General features: G+C 37.7%; 1 protein-coding gene and 1 non-coding gene across 8 annotated transcripts in view; one reads left to right on the top strand and one right to left on the bottom strand.

The window, feature by feature from the left end:
- ATP9B (ATPase phospholipid transporting 9B (putative)) overlaps positions 1-17318 on the bottom strand; it is a 359772-nt gene that overhangs the window by 340009 nt on the left and 2445 nt on the right. The window lies entirely within an intron of this gene.
- Positions 10017-10122, top strand: LOC111765253 (U6 spliceosomal RNA). Its single transcript, XR_002797647.1, has one exon. It is a non-coding gene; the product is annotated as a U6 spliceosomal RNA (small nuclear RNA).

Raw genomic sequence — 17318 nt, 5'->3', positions numbered from 1 at the left:
CTGCTCAAGTGCCTGCTGGAAGATGGATATCCCCAGTCATAAATGACATTTTCAATACGCCAGCTGACCACTGAGCTGTGTTTGCACACTCACCACCAGGGCACCTTTCCTGCGGCAGTTAACATACTGCATTCAGATCTGATTATCCAAAATAAAGACAAAACAAAAGATCTGGATAACCTGAAAAGCCAAGTCTTTATGCCTTGGGCACTGGAGTCTCAACTAAAAAGGCAGAATATCAATCATTTTACTGAGCAGATGTGTCAATTAAAGCAAATCCAGAACCAGGAGACCTCCTTGAAGGTTGACCATACAAAGAGGCGATGGAGAATGGGGTGAAACAGCGATAAAGGCTAGGAGGAGTCCCTCCTGGGCCAGGCACTAGGCCAAATACTCTAGACCATCCAAGGACAAACAAATTTAAAGCAAATGAAAAATGGGGGAAACATTTGAAGTGTAACAGGAAAAGGATTAGTAATTCTTTATGACCTCTCTTGAGGTCCCTCCACAAAATCTCTACCAACAACTCCAACTTCCATTGAGACCATCAAAGAACATTCTAACAAATTCTAGTAACAATTTCACATGATTTAGGCAAGAAAATTACACGGTGAATGCTGACTGAGAAGTAACAGACCTTAAACACAAATGGCATTTTTTCCCTTAAAAGTTCCTTTTTTCTTACTTCTGTGTTAGAACACTTCTTTTTTTTAAAAAGCCAACTACAAAATGAATATTTATACAAAATGCAATTAAAATTCAAAACACCTTTTAAATATATTATAATATAACATATAAAATGAGATTTTTAGTCGTTCTCATTAAGTTCTTTCAGTGATTGTGTTCCATTTTAGCAAAAGTCACAATCTTATCAAGTCTAATGCTAAAAAAGCAGTACAATGAGTTCTGAAAGATAATGAATATAAGCAACATCATGTTTAGTAACCTCTACTTCAGAAATGGAGCCTTTGAACTGGCAAGCAATTTATTCCATTTCCAAAGTAATTTTCCTATTGTATTGAAAATTTTACCTCAGTATTTAAAAACAATAAGATGATGAATAATGGATTTTTTTCAGAGACAGGAGAAGCACAGAATCTTAAGTGTCTTTGTTGCCTGGTGTCATACACACTTAATTGGTTTGTCACTCAAGAAAAATCAACCTTTCCAGCAATTAAGTATAATTCTAGAAACATATTTTTAAAATGAGTAAAAACAATGTGAACAAAGACGACAGAATGGATGATAGCAAGCCCAAGAATACTACCATGCTAAGAAATGAAGACAGCTACCGTAACTGCTGCCAAAGGTTTAAAAAAATTAGGAACTTTCAACAAAACCCTCAACTACAGGAAGGCATATAATTTACATGTATCTAAGTAAAAGTAGGTCAATACAATAACTAGCTTAAACTTACATTTTATCTTAAGTATCTAACAGTCCTATTGTTTCCATTTTGATAAGAAACATTTCTTAGTAGTCAATTGATATTAAAGAGAGAACACATCTAAAATATGCCTAATGCGTAGCCCCTCTTTAGGAAAAATAAACGCTTCCTTTTCACCTGCGTATTAATAAAATGGAAAAACAAAGCAACTAAACTAAGTGCTATAAATATATATATATACCCTTCATCAAATACAGCTACCAAGTTCAATTATGTCACTGATGAGTCATTAATAAGTAGCAAAACTGTATGAACTAACTGTATGAACTAAAGAGAAACTGGGGATCTTTTCCTCCTACAGCAGCAGAGGACGTAAACAGTGAAATTAATAATTATTAAGAATGTCTTGACCTGGGAAACGGACTTTGGCCCAGTGGTTAGGGCGTCCATCTACCACATGGGAGGTCTGCGGTTCAAGCCCCGGGCCTCCTCGACCCGTGTGAAGCTGGCCATGCGCAGTGCTGATGCGCGCGAGGAGTGCCGTGCCGCGCAAGGGTGTCCGCCGCGTGCGGGAGCCCCACGCGCAAGGAGTGCGCGCTTGAGGAAAGCCGCCCAGCGTGAAAATAAAGTGCAGCCTGCCCAGGAATGGCGCCGCCCACATTTCCCGTGCCGCTGACGACAACAGAAGCGGACAAAGAAACAAGACGCAGCAAATAGACACCAAGAACAGACAACCAGAGGAGGGGGGGAATTAAATAAATAAATAAATCTTTAAAAAAAAAAAAAGAATGTCTTGACCTTAGTAGCAAAAACAACCAAGGGACAAGGAACAGAACTTCGGGCCGAAAAGGATTTGCTTTCCCCCATGTGAACCCAGTGTAAGATAACCTTGAAGCTTCTAGTTTTTCTTCTAGAATGTTCTGCAGAAACCTATATAACAATTTCTGGAACTAAAATACAAAACACTATACATAAATTGAGAAAAACTTCCATAATATCCAATATTATATAAATGCAAATCCAGAAACCTAAAGATATATAAGGTAAGTCAGCTCAGGACACATTAAGCCACTTGCCTAAAACTGATGCTCCCTCTCAGCAACTGCATCTTCACACTAATGCTGTTAACTGTAAAGAAATTAAGTAAAACATTTCTACTCTGGCAGGTGCAAAGTATTTCATAAACTAGAGTGGCTGTGCCTCTCTTAAAGGAAATTCTCACAGACTCCTGAAAGTATCTCTGATTCCAAAGAGTCTTCAAATTGGGCAATTTGACAAATACTGTCTAAAGCAGGGATTCCCCTTGGGGATCCGTGGAAATATTTCAGGGGGGCCATGAACTTGAATTGAACTTAAAAAAATCAACTTACTCTCTTTATTTTCTATGACCTCTAAGTGAAATCTAGCATTTCCTTCACTTATGAATGTATGCAATAAATTACAGTCACATTCATTTCATATCTCATTACAGTTGTTGTATATCTCGAAAAATCGCTTACCCTCGTCCACACCATTGAAATTACAGTAGTTAAACCCAACGCTAGTGGAGTGTCATAAAACTTTCTGCCACTACGTTCCAAGAAAGGGTCTGTGGTTTTCACCTGACTGGCAAAGGGGTCTGTGGAACAAAAAAGGTTAAGAACCCCTGGTCTAAAGAATCATTCTATACTTACATGCTACAAGATGGATGAACTTTGAAAACATTATGTTGAGTGAAATAAGCCAAAAACAAAGAGACAAATATCGCATAATTCCATTTATATGAAATATCTAGATTAAGGAAATTCATAAAAACAGAAAGATTAGAAATTCCCAACAGCTGGGGAAGAGAGAAAATGGGAAGTTATCGTTTAATGGGCACAGTTTCTATTTTGGGTGACGAAAAAGTTTTGATAATGGATGGTGGTGATGATAGCATAACATTATAAATGGAATTAATGCCACTGAATTGTACACTTAAAAATGGTTAAAATAGCAAATTTTATGTTATTTATATGTTACCCCAATTAAAGAAAAAATTTTAAAAAAACATTCTAAAAGAAGGAAAAGGAAGAAAAACACTCAACTGTGAACCATTACAGCAAAAGAAAAGTTTCATCTTTACAAGTAATAAAATTTAGATCACAGTAATTTAAAACTTTTTTTAAATTCAGAGGAAATTGTGTGCAGGCACTCAGAATGAGAAGACTAACATTAAAAATATTTTTGTTGCCTCTACGAAGGAAAACACTAATATTTTACAGATAATCAGACAACAGCCATCTGTTCCCAGCATGAGTCTCTTTTATACACTAAAGTTTATTCAAATATTGTAAATACCTTCAAGCAAGAGCCAAGAGCCTCAATGCTAGGGGAAAAAAAAAAACAGAGCAAAGATGGTAACAGAGAGAAAAAAAATAATGTTTAATTTCGTCTTGCAATCAACTGCAAAGAAAATAATTTTAATGATGCACATACTATTTGAAAGACGGAAAGAAAAAGTATCAAATAAATAAATACCTTCACTTTAATCACATATTTACAATGGAACAGAGAAATCAATGCTTCCCATAGGTTTTCAGAAAATGATCTTAACAGGTAATTGCATTCCTAGTGAACTATTAATACTACATGTGGTACACATTATTTTATTTACCTAAAACACATAAAAACAATACCCTCATTCATGATGATAAAATTACGTGACACTGAAAGTTTTAACATTCATTAAACTATCCTAAATCACATCTAATTATTCCCTAGAAATGTGTTATCATAAAACATAAACCCCATAGTGAAAAATTTTATATCCATTGTACCAATTTACCAATATTATATTTTAAATATATTTGGTCCTAAATTGGTATGATTATAATAAAATTTTTTAAAATTTCACTTCAAAGAAAACCTTAAGGTCTTTCAAACATATTACTACAGTTCCTTATGCAAAATAAACACAAGTTACATTTTCATATGATCAAGGAAAGAAGTTTTCAAAGCTTATAAAGCAAGGAAAAATCCACACCAAAGCTGTTCTTTTAACTACTAGTTTTCAATTGCCAATGTAAAGAAAAAGGCCTCATAATATAAAATGTCGGTGGTGGTAGCAATATGACAATATATGTTTAACCTACATTTTTTACTTTTTTATTTTTATTCTAATATATAGTACACAAAATAGAAATATTAGAAAAATCATAGTTTTTACATAAATCTTTAACGTATTCATTTATCAGGTTCAAAAACTAATAGTTATATATTAAAAGTAAATAACCCCTCCCTCCAGTTCCAGACCAAGGAGGAACAGATGTTTTCCCATATTCCTCCCACTAAGTACAGTTAAAATCTCCAGACATTGAACAACCAGCAAGATGGTGGTGGAGTAAGGAGCAACTAGAGCTGGCTGAAGCACCTGTCTGGGGGCTCCAGGAGGCCAGAAGAGCATCCTGCCACATCCTGGAAAGAATGGAAGGAGGAGACTGCCCATCTGCAAAGACTCATAAGTAGAGCACTCCAAGCCACTGAGGCCAGTGCCCACCCTCCACTGGAGGCACAAGCCACTGCAGGAGCTGTTCGATGGCTGGAATTGAAAGCTCCACTTCCCAAAAATGGAGGAGGAAGACACGGTTGTGCACCAATTCAGCTACCGATGAGTAAATTTGGCGGGCTAAAGTACAATCCTGCAAACAGCTGAAGTTTAAACCTGTCCAAGACAGAAAGATACCAGGAGCCGCCATCTTAACTCCACGGCTGGCACAAGGGGAAGGGGGGGCGGACTGAAAATCTCAGTGCTGGTGGGGACCGGCTTCTTTCCATCCAGATCAGATTGCAGCTCTAGCCTAGGCCCCAGCCACACCTCCGGCAGGGGGAAGCTGCAGGGACCTGGGCCGGCCTCTCCAGGAAATTACCGGCCAAGCCGCGGAGGCTGGTGATCATCCTACTTTGGCAGCACAAGCTGCCCCAGGAGCTATTCTGTGGCTGGAATTGGAAGCTCCATTTCCCAAAACCAGGGGACAAGGAGACAGTTGGCCACTGATTTCGGCTACTGATTGGTAGACTCGGCTGGCTAGGTATAACCCTAGGAACAGCTGGGGTATGAATCTGCCCAAGTTGGAAAGAGGCCAGGGGTCGCCATTTTAACTCCACCCCCAGCCTGAGGGGAAGACAGGTTGACCAAAAATCACAGTGATAGTAGGAACTGGTTTCTTTCACACCCAGATCGGCTTCAGCCCCACCTCTGGCAGGGAGGAGGCTGGCTAGCTCTGCACCAGTCTATCAGGTAACTGTGGGTACCTTTGGCTGGCATAGACTGAATAATCGGAAGTCAACAGGGCAACTGCAGTCATCTTGGACCTGCACTGCATAGATTGCTGCCCACACCTGTAGCTCCATCACCACCCCAGGCAAGGAAGAAAGGGGCATGAAGCCTCATCCGTCTCTCTGGGCAACTACAGTCTATGCCTATGCAACTCGGATTATTCCACACAGCTGTGACTCTGTCCTACCCCTGGCAAAGGAGAAAGTTGGAAGAAGCTTCATCAGTCCCTGGGAAAATGAAGGCACCTTACGCCTCCACAGTCTATAGCACCAACCACATCCTTGGCTCCTACTGCACAACCAGCAAGAGAGAAAGGGCAGGGAGCCCTAAACTAAAGAGAAAAACAGCACCCAGAATAAATACTCTAGTAAGCCAGATGCCAAAACACCAGCAAAAAATTACAATCCACACCAAGAAACAGGAAGATATGGTCCAGTTAAAGGAACAAGATAAGCCTCCAGATGACATTAAGGAATTGAGACAACTAATCATAGGTGTTCAAACAAATTCAATGAGATGGCTTAAGAGATTAAGGATATTAAGATATTGGATGAGCACCAAGAAGAACTTGAAAGCAAATATAGAAATATAACAGATACTATGGAAAGGAAAGGCACAATAAATGAAATTTTAAAAAACACTGGAATCACATAATAGCGGATTTGAGGAGGCAGAAGAAAGGATTGATGAGTTTGAAGGAATGGCCTCTGAAAGTGAACATGCAAAAGAAAAGATAAAGAATGGAAAAAAATTGAACAAAGTCTCAGGGAACTTAAAGACAGCAAAAGACATGCTATGGGTCATGGGTGTTCCAGAAGGAGAAGAAAAGGCAAAAGGGGCAGAATGAATATTTGAAGAAATAATGGTATAAAATTTCCCAACCCTACTGAAGGACATAGATATTCATGTCCAAGAAGCACAACATACTCCCACCCAAAAAAAATACAAATAGACCAACTCCAAGACACATACTAATCAGAATGTCAAATGCCAAAGATAAAGAAAAAATTCTAAGAACAGCAAGAGAAAAGCAATGAATAACATATAAGGGATACCCAGTAAGATTAAGTGCTGATTTCTCACCAGAAACCATGGAGACAAGAAGACAGTGGTATGATATATTTAAGACATTACAAGAGAAAAACTTCCAGCCAAGAATCTTATTTCAGGCAAGACTGTCTTTCAAAAATGAGGGCAGATTAGAATATTCACAGATAAACAGAAACAGAATTTCTAACCAAGACACCAGATTTTCAGGAAATGCTAAAGTGTGTGCTAGAGCGTGAAAAGAAAAGACAGGAGAGAAAGGCCTGGAAGAGAGCCTAGAAATGAAGATTATATCAATAAAAGTAATCAAAAGTGTCAAAAGAGTGGGGAAAATAAAATACGACAGATAAAACTCAAATAGGAATAAACTTAACCAAATGATGTAAAGCACTTATATTCAGAAAACTGCAACTCAATGTTAAAAGAAATTTTAAAAAGCCTAAATAACTGGAAGAACATTCCATGACCATGGACTGGATCACTATCATAAAGATGTCAATTCTACTTAAATTGATACACAGATTCAAAGCAATCCCGATAAAAATTCCACCAGTATTTTTTTTTTAATTGAAAACACGATTATCAAATTTTTGAAAGGGTAAGGGGTCCTGAAGAGCCAGAAACATCTTAAAAAGGAAAAAGCAAACTCTCATCTCCAGACTTAAAATTATACTACCTAGCTATAGTGGTAAACACAGCATGACAGTGGCTTAAAGACAGACACAGAGACCAATGGAACCAAATTTATGGTTCAGAAACAGACCCTCACATATATGGTCAAGTGATTTTTGACTAGCCTGTCAAACACACACAGCTCAGGCAAAACAGTCCATTCAATACATGGTGCTAAAAGAACTGGATATCCACAGCTGAAAGGAGAAAGGACCCCTCTCTCACACCTTATCCAAAAATTAACTCAAAATAGATCAAAAACCTAAATATAAAAGCAATAACCATAAAGCTTCTAGGAGAAATTGTAGGAAATTATCTTCAAGACCTGGTAGTAGACTGTGGATTCTTAAAGGAGATAAGAGGAGAACTGAGATGGATTACTGATATTTAATGTATAAAGAAGTTTTAATTAGCTTTAATGTAAAAGTATAGAAATGTATAGAGTGGATGATAAATAGTGAGTAACAGCTAGTTTATAAATGGGGATGTGGCTGAAAATGATAGTCTAGGGATGTAAATGCCAACTGACAGAATGCTAGAGAATAATCTAGGAACTGAGAAGAACAGTAAACCAAGAGGTGGACGAGAATTGTGGTTAATGGTAGAGATGCAAGAGTGTCCTTTGTGAGCTAGAGCAAATGTACATCACTACTGCAGAGTGGTGGGAATGTGGAAAAGCATGGGAAAAATACAACTGGAGTGACCTAAGGACTGTGGTTAGCAGTAATAACATAATATGCTTCTATCTATGTCAAAGATGTACTGTGTTGATAATGGGACAGTATGGAGAATGTGTGCCAAATATACACTATGGATGTGGTAACAATCAGATAATATTATTTTATCTGTAGCAAATGTTCCAACACAGTGTGGTGTATTGACAGATGGATGTTGTCTGGGAATTCTGCACATGTGCATGATTGTTTTATGTGTTTACAACTTGCATCATAAAAAATATTCTTAAAAAATAATAGGGTGGGTTGGGGGAAAAATACACCAAATGTAAGGTAAGGACTATAATTAGTAGTAAGATTTTGACAATATTCTTTCATAATCTGTAACAAATGTCTCACAAAAATGTAAGGTGTTGGTGGAAGGTTGATGTATGGGACCCCTGTATAATGTTATGCATGTTTGCTTTCTAAGTTCAAAACTTCTGCTATACAATTATTGTTTATGTATGTTCATATTAAATGATATAAAGATAGTAATAATAATAGGGTGGGTTGGGGGAAAATACTTTGGTTGGTTGTGGGCTTGCTATTTTAAGTTAGCAACCCACGAGGACCGGGCGGGCTTCCACGGCTCGGTGGTGAGCCCCTAGGCCAGCGCGTAGGCCTAGGTTCTCCAGGTGTGGGGGACGCGCGGTAAAAACCACGGAGACAGCCTGTGAGAGTGAGCTAGTCCACTTTATTGCGGAAATACACTTGATTATATAAGGTCGGGTCAAGGGAGGGGTAGGAACGGGGGCGGATTAACTACGGGGCGGTAGTGGATAGGCGGAGCTGAGCAGGCAGCTATGAGGTAGGCGGTGAAGGCTAGCAACGGCTGGAAAAGGGAGATAACAAAGGCTAGGAGGAGGGGTGAAGGGAGGCAGCAACAGTTGGTGGTGATGTTTAGACAGTGCTTTTTCATCATTAGTTTACAATGTTTAACAACAATGCAAGGTATTGGTGGTAGGGTGAGTTGAAGAGTCATGTATGATGCTGTGTTTGTTCTGCAAGTTCACAACTGTTGCTATACACTTCTTGTTTATGTATGAGTGATACATGTCAAAAAAATTTCTTTTTTACTCCCTAGACATCACATAGACACCACAACAAAGACTCTGAAAGACAGACAGAAGATGGCAGACTGGCTAGGGACCTCGAGACAAAAGATGAGCACGACAGTAAATTCCCTGGCTTTTCTCAATGCCTCAGTGCATCCCATATTGAGTGCCAGAAGAGTCAACAACGGGGAATCTTAACAGGCACAGACAAAAAAAGCCCAGCTGAAGCCTGCTCTTTCTAGTCAAGGGACCAAGAAAGGGGCAGCCTAGCAGGACAGAAATCTTTTAGGTAATAACTGCCTCACCCCATGCAAAAGTATTGGGGAAAATGCAGTCGGACACCCACACTAAATGGCAAAGGCTGGACTTCCACACCCATCTAACTGCAACAAGACGCCCACCCACTGTCAGGAGAGTGTGAGGAGCCAGGAAAATGAGCCCACCACCACAAGGTCACACTGGGACTCTCCACTGCCCCCCGGCCCCTGCCCACCATCCAGGGTGACATGGAGTCCCTGCCCATCCCTACCATCATCAGAGTAGGCCCAACGAAAACCAGTAAAAAGGTGTCCGCAAGAGAAATCACTGAAAAAAATCTATGAAAAGTAAAAGACACTGAAAAACATGACAGAAAACCAAAACAGAATTCTAAAACAAGGTTCAATTAACCCACAAGGCAGGAAAAAAGAAAGGAAACAAAACAACAATCAGAAAACAAAAATAAAATGGCAAACTTAAGACACTGAATGTAAACATTCTAATACATCAATCAAGAGAGATTGGTAGAATGGATTACATAAACAGGAACCAACAAAATGTAGCAATAAAAGTAGGTTGAAAGTGTGCTTGCTTTGGTAGCACATATACTAAAATTAGAACGATACAAAGAAGATTAGCATGGCCCCTACACAAGGATGACATGAAAATTTTGAAGTGTTCCATATTAAAAAAAAAAAGGTTGAAAGGAAAGGATGAAAAATGTTGTAAGTAGTGGCTATATTACACTCAGATAAAACAGACGTCATAGCAAAAAATATTATCAGAGACAGGTGGAAATTACAAAATTATAAAAGTATCACTCCATTAAGAATACATAGCAACCCCAAAAGTATATCATCAAACAACAGGACTGTAAATTACGTGAAGCAAAAACTGACAGGATTAAAAGGAAAAACAGACAAATTCACAATGATAGCCAGAGCCACCTTCTCTTAACAAGTGATAAAACAACCAGACAATAAACCAAAAAAAGAAGACAGAACTCAACAACTATAACCAACATGATCAAATTAACATTTTAGAACACTCCACCCAATAAAAGAACACATATTCTCTCCAAGAACCCAAGAAATCCATAACAAAATAGACCACATTCTTGGCCATAAAACAAACCACATCAAATTAAAAACCACTATAATCAATACAGAGCACGTTCTCTGACAAGAGAAATTAAACGAGAAAATTAACAATAGAAAAATAACAGGAAATTTCCAAAACATTTAAAAACGATACAAGTGACTAATAAATAATCCAAGGGTCAAAAGGAAATCTCAAAGATATAAGTCAAGAAATATGGTAAAACAAATGAAAATGAAAACACAACATATCAAAATTTGCAGGACACAGCTAAATCAGTGTTGAGAGGGAAATTTACAAGACTAAATGCTTTCATTACAAAAGTGGAAAAGTCTCCCATCAATAATCTAAGCTTCCACCTTCAAAAACAAAAAAGGTAAAATAAACACAAAGCAAGAAAAGGAAGGAAAATGTAAAGAGCAGAAATTAATGACACTGAAAATAGAAAACTCTTGAGAAAATCAATGAAACAAAAGAGCTGGTTCTTTGAAAAGATCAATGAAATTAACAAACCTCTAGCCAAGATTGACGAACAAAAAAAAGAGAGAAGGCAGAAATCACCAATATCTGGAATGAAACAGGGATATCACTACTGACCTTGCAGACAACCAAAGAAAAGAAAACTACCAGAACTAATAAATGAATTCGGCAAGCAGCAAGGTACAAGATCAACACACAAACATCAATTGTGTCTTCATACACGAGCAATGAACAATTCAAAGAGGAAATTAAGAAAACAACTCCATTTATAATAACATTTAAATAAATAAGAATAAATTTAACTAGGGATGTGATAGACTTGTACACTCAAAATTACAGAACTATGCAGAAAGAAATTTAAAAAGATCTAAATAAATGGCAGAAATCCCACATTTATAGACTGGGAGAACATAAAAGTGGTTTAAGATGCCATTATTATCTAAAGCAATCCAGGAGATTCAACACAATCACTATCAAAATTCCTCCAGCCTTTTTTGCAGAAATGGAAAAACGAATCATCAAATTCATATGGGACTGCAAGAAGCCCCAAATATACAAAACAATTTTTAAAAGGAGGAACACAGTTGGTAGAATAACACTTGCTGATTTCAAAATGTATTAATATTACAAAACTGCAGTAATCGAAATTGTGTGGTACCAGCATAAGGACAGAAAACTAAAACAGTGGAATAGAATTGAAAGTGCAGAAACAGACTCATGCATACAATCAATTGATTTTTGACAAGAGTGCCACGTACATGTCATGGGGAAAGAACAGTCTCTTCAACAAATGTTGTTGGGAAAATTGGATACCCAAATGCAAAAGAATGAAGCTGGACCCTTACATCACACCATATACAAAAATTAATTCAAATTGAATCAGGGACCTATATATGAGTTGAAATCACTCTTTAGAATATAAATACGGACAAATCTCCATGACCTTGGATTCAGTAATCAATTTTAAATATGATACCAAAAGCATGAGTAACAAATGAAACAATAAATTCGACTTCATCAAAATTAAAAATGTTTGTGCATCAAAGGACATTACCAAGAAAGTGAAAAAGGGCGGCTGACTTGGCCCAATGGTTAGGGCGTCTGTCTACCACATGTGAGGTCCACAGTTCAAACCCCAGGCCTCCTTGACCCGTGTGGAGCTGGCCCATGTGCAGTGCTGATGCGGGCAAGGAGTGCCCTGCCACGCAGGGCTGTCCCCCGCGTAGGGGAGCCCCACGCACAAGGAGTGCACCCCGTAAAGAGAGATGCCCAGCGCGAAAGAAAGTGCAGCCTGCCTAAGAATGGCGCCACCCACACGGAGACCTGACACAACAAGATGACGCAACAAAAAGAAACACAGATTCCCGGTGCCACTGACAACAACAGAAGCGAAGAAAGGAGACACAGCAAATAGACAGAGAACAGACAACCGGGGGGGGGAGGGAGGAAGGGGAGAGAAATAAATAAATCTTTAAAAAAAAAATAAAAAGAAAGTGAAAAAGAGAAGCCATAGAATGGGAGAAAATAGTTTTAAACCATTTATCTGGTAAGGATTTAATACCCAGAATAAAAAATATATAATAAATTTAAAATTTTTTTAAAACTCCTGTAACTCAACACCAAAAAGACAACCCAATTTAAAAAATAGGCAAAGGACTTAGACCTTTTTCCAAAAATAAACAAATGATCAAGCTTAGAGAAAGATGTCCAACACCATCAGTCATTAAGGAAATATAAATCAACACCATAAATGACATAAAACTTCACACCCACAAGGATGGCTATCTTCAAAAAAAAAAAAAAAGGAATAAAACAAGTATTGGAGAGGATGCAGAGAGAGCAGAACATTGTTGGTGGAATATACACCCAAAGAAAGTAAAAGCAGGGTCTTAGATACTGTACACCTATGTTCATGCAACATTATTCACAAGGGCTAAAAAGTGGACAACCCATGTATCTATCAACAAATGAATAGATAAGCAAAATGGAATATTATTCAGCCATAAGAAGGAATAAAGTTCTAAAAGATGCTGCAATATGGATGTTCAGTGAAAAAAGGCAAAAATAAATACAAATAGTCTATAATGTCACATATGAGATGTCTGAAAAAATCAAAATCACAGAGACAAAAAGTAGATTAGAGATTACCAAGGAATGGGAAGAACGGGAAGAGGAGTTTTTGCTTGTTGGATACAGAGAATGAATAAATAAAAATGAGTCATTTTTTAAATTTAAGGATAATATGGGACTGCTATGGACAATTCTACACTCATAAATTCGACAACTTATAGAAAATTGACCAATTCCTCAAAGAGCACAACTACCACAACGATATGAAATAATTTAAATAGCCTAATAATTATTAAGGAAACAGAATTCATAATTTTTAAATGCCCAAAAAAGAAATCACCAAACCCACACGGTGTTACTGGAGAATTCTACCAAACATTTAAAGAAAAATTAACCCCCCCCCCCCCACATTTACACAATCTCTTCCAAAAGGCGGAAGAGGAGGGCACGCTTACCATTTCTTTCTATAAAGCAGTAGTATTACTCTGATACCAAAACCACACAGAGAACACAAAGGAAAAAAAAAAAAAAAAGAAAACTAAGGACCAATGATCCTCATGACCAGAGACACAAAAATCCTCAACAAAATATTAGCAAATAAAATTCAGCAATACATTAAAAGAATTAAACACCATCACCAAGTGGGTTTTATTCCAGGGATGTGATGCTGGTTCAATCTTTGAAAATCAATCAATGTAATCCACAACACTGAAAGGCTAAAGAAGAATCATGATGCTAAATCAATAGATATAGGAAAAGCTATGTGCCAAACTCAACATCCACTCATGATAATAGTTCTGAGAAAACCAGGAATAGAGGGGAATTTCCTCAACTTGATAAGAAATATCTACAAAAAACTTAAAACTAACATTACACTTAAGGAAGAAAGACTGATGCTTTCCTCCTAAGATCAGGAACAAGATCAGATGTCTGCTCTCACCACTAACATTCAACATAAAACTAGAAGTCCTAGCCAGCGCAATGAGGCAAGAAAAAGGAAATGAAAGACAACAGACAGGAAATGAAGAAAACTGTCCCTATTCGCAGATGACATTAATTGTCTATATAAAAAATTCCAAGAAATCTAACATCCAAAAAAAAAAGAAAAAAGAAAAACCTGCTGGAACTGATGAGTTCAGCAAAGTTTCAAGATACAAGACAGATATACAAAAATCAATTTTATTTCTAGATACAGGCAATGAACACTCAGAATCCAAATTAAAAATACAGTATCATATATAATCATTCCAAAAAATGAAATGCGGAACAGATGTGGCTCAAGTGGTTGAACTCCACCTCCCACATGGGAGGTTCCAGCTTCAGTTCCAGGTGCTGCCTAAAAAAAAAAACAAAAACGCACAACAAGCATCCACAGGAATAGAGCTAACAAGACATGTTCAGGACTTGTACGTGAAAAACTACACAACACTGATGAAAAAGATCATAGCAGATCGAAATAAATGGAAAGGCAAACCATGTTTACAGTTTCAAATACTCAACATAATAAAGGTATCAATCCTCCCCAAAGTGATATGCAGGTTTAAAAGCCAACTCCTACCAAAATCCCAGCAAGGTTTTTTTGTAGATATGACAAGATCATTCTAAAAGATATATAGAAAGGCAAAGGAACCAGAATAATTAAAACAATTTTGAAAAAGGAAATATACTGGGAGGAATCACCCTGGCCCATTTTGAGACTTATTGTACATCTACAGTAATCAAGACTGTGTAATTTGTGGACAGACAGACACACAGATCAATAGATCAGAAGAGCAGATCCAGAAATAGTATGAACAACTGGTTTCTGACAAAGGTTTCAATAGAGGCAGTAAACTCTTTTCAATAAATGAGCCAGAACAATTGGAAATCCATAGGCAGAAAAGATGAACTACTAGCTAAACCTCATATCTTATACAAAAATTAACACCAAATTGATCACAGATTTAAAAGTAAAACGTAAAACTACACTTTTCGAAGAAAATACAGGAGAAAATCTGCCAGATCTAGGGCTTGGTGAACAATTCTTAGACTTGACATCAAGAGTACAACCCATAAATGAAAAAGACCAATAATACACTGGATTTCATCAAAACTTTAAAAAGACTTTGTTTAGGAGGATGGAAAGACAAACTACAGACTGGGTGGAAAAAAAAATATATATATATATACATACACATTCACACATATATTTACAAATCACATAAAAGGACTCATTTCTATAACTGTATAAATAACTCTCAAAACTCAAGCCAATCTCAATTTTTAAAAAATCAATCCAATTAGAAAAGAAACAAAAAGATATGAAGAGGCACATCACCAAAGAAGATTCATGGATGGCAAATAAGCCCTGGAAAAGATGTTCAACATCACTCACCATTAGGGAAATGCAAGTTTAGAACACTATGACATATCACCACACACCTATTTAAAAAGCTAAAATTAAAAAATGGTGACAATATCGGAGATACTGTGAGGACATGGAGGAACTGGCTCTCATAAATTATTGGCCTCATACCATGCTTTACACGAGTATTCTCATCCATCTCTATACTTTCCAGAGCTAATCGGACAGTAGGACATAATTGGGGGGAGGAAGGGCAAGCAGTAGCCTTATCAAGGCTTTTCATTTCCAACATTTTCCACATTTCACACAGATCTATCTCTGGTCTCTTCACTCAACCAGACTAATTCTCTAGTCCACTTCTATAGACCAAGTTCACCACTTCCTCCACGTATTATTCATACACCGAGGGCAATCGCAAGCTGAGGACGGCAGACCAAACAAACTCATTGCTCCTCATCCCTGAAACACAGCTATGCACGACCCCACAGGAAAAAAGGACTTTCCCTTCCACTCCGGCCTGATATCATTTTCAACAGCCACACTCCTTTGCCAACAACCAAAACTACTAATCTTCGGAAGCCTTCACTGATCCCAACACCCTACCAGGGTGCTCGTAGTACCAACAACAACACATCTTTTTTTAAAGTAGAATTGAATGAAAATTAAAATACAACATATTAAAAATCTGTGGGATGAGAGCTGACGCCCATGTCCACGGAGAGCTGGCACAGCAAGATGACACAACAAAAGGGAGTCCAGGGAAACGGTCTTGGCCCAGGGGTTAGGGCGTCCGTCTACCACATGGGAGGTCCATGGTTCAAACCCCGGGCCTCCTTGACCCATGTGGAGCTGGCCCATGCGCAGTGCTGATGCGCGCAAGGAGTGCCCTGCCACGCAGGGGTGTCCTCCGCGTAGGGGAGCCCCATGCGCAAGGAGTGCGCCCCATAAGGAGAGCTGCCCAAAGCGAAAGAAAGTGCAGCCTGCCCAGGAATGGTGCTGCCCACGCTTCCCATGCTGCTGATGGCAACAGAAGTGGACAAAGAAAGAAGACGCAGCACATAGACACAGAGAACAGACAACGGAGGGGGGGGGCGATTAAATAAATACATAAATCTTTAAAAAAAAAAAAAAAAAAGGGAGTCCAGCAGACACAGAAGAACACACAAAGAATGGACACAGAGCAGACAGCAAGCAAGGCAAAAGGGGGGGAGATAAAAAATTAAATAAATAAATAAATCTTTTTTAAAAATATGTGGGATGCAGCTAAAGCAGTATTGAGAGGCAAATTTCCCTAATATAATGCTTATACTAAAAATGAGGAAAGATCTTAAATCAATCATCGAAGTTCCTAAATCAAGAAACTAGGTGAAGAAACTAACAAAGTAAACCCAAAGCAAGCAGAAGGAAGGGGAAAATAAAGAGTAGAAATCAATGACACTAAAAAAAGGAAAACAATATAGAAAAATCAATGAAACTGAAAGCTGGCTTTAAAAAAAAAAATCAGCAAATATGACCAACCTTGAGCAAGACTGATGAAAAAAAGAAAAAAAAAAAAGGTAACAAAATAGGTACACTAGAGATCCTACAGTCATTAAAACAACAGTATGGAAATACTTGGACACCTCAGAAAATATGGTCCAATTCCACAAAAACCACAAGCTACCAAAACTCAAACAAGATGAAATAATCTAAATAACCATAACCATTAAAGAAATTGAATTTGTAGTTTACAAGCTTCCAAAGGGAAGTCTGCAGGCCCGGATAATTTCACTGGAGATTTATACCAAATGTTTAAAGAAGAATTAACACTAACACACTAACTAATAAGTTAATGCTATTTTAAGCTGCTAATTTTGTTATAATAGCAATAGAAAACCAATACATTGTACTTCCA

Source organism: Dasypus novemcinctus, chromosome 16, assembly GCF_030445035.2.
Source record: "Dasypus novemcinctus isolate mDasNov1 chromosome 16, mDasNov1.1.hap2, whole genome shotgun sequence".
Classification (NCBI taxonomy): Eukaryota; Metazoa; Chordata; class Mammalia; order Cingulata; family Dasypodidae; genus Dasypus; species Dasypus novemcinctus.
The sequence above is the reverse complement of the archived record's forward strand: the minus strand, read 5'-3'. Positions and strand labels throughout refer to the sequence as shown.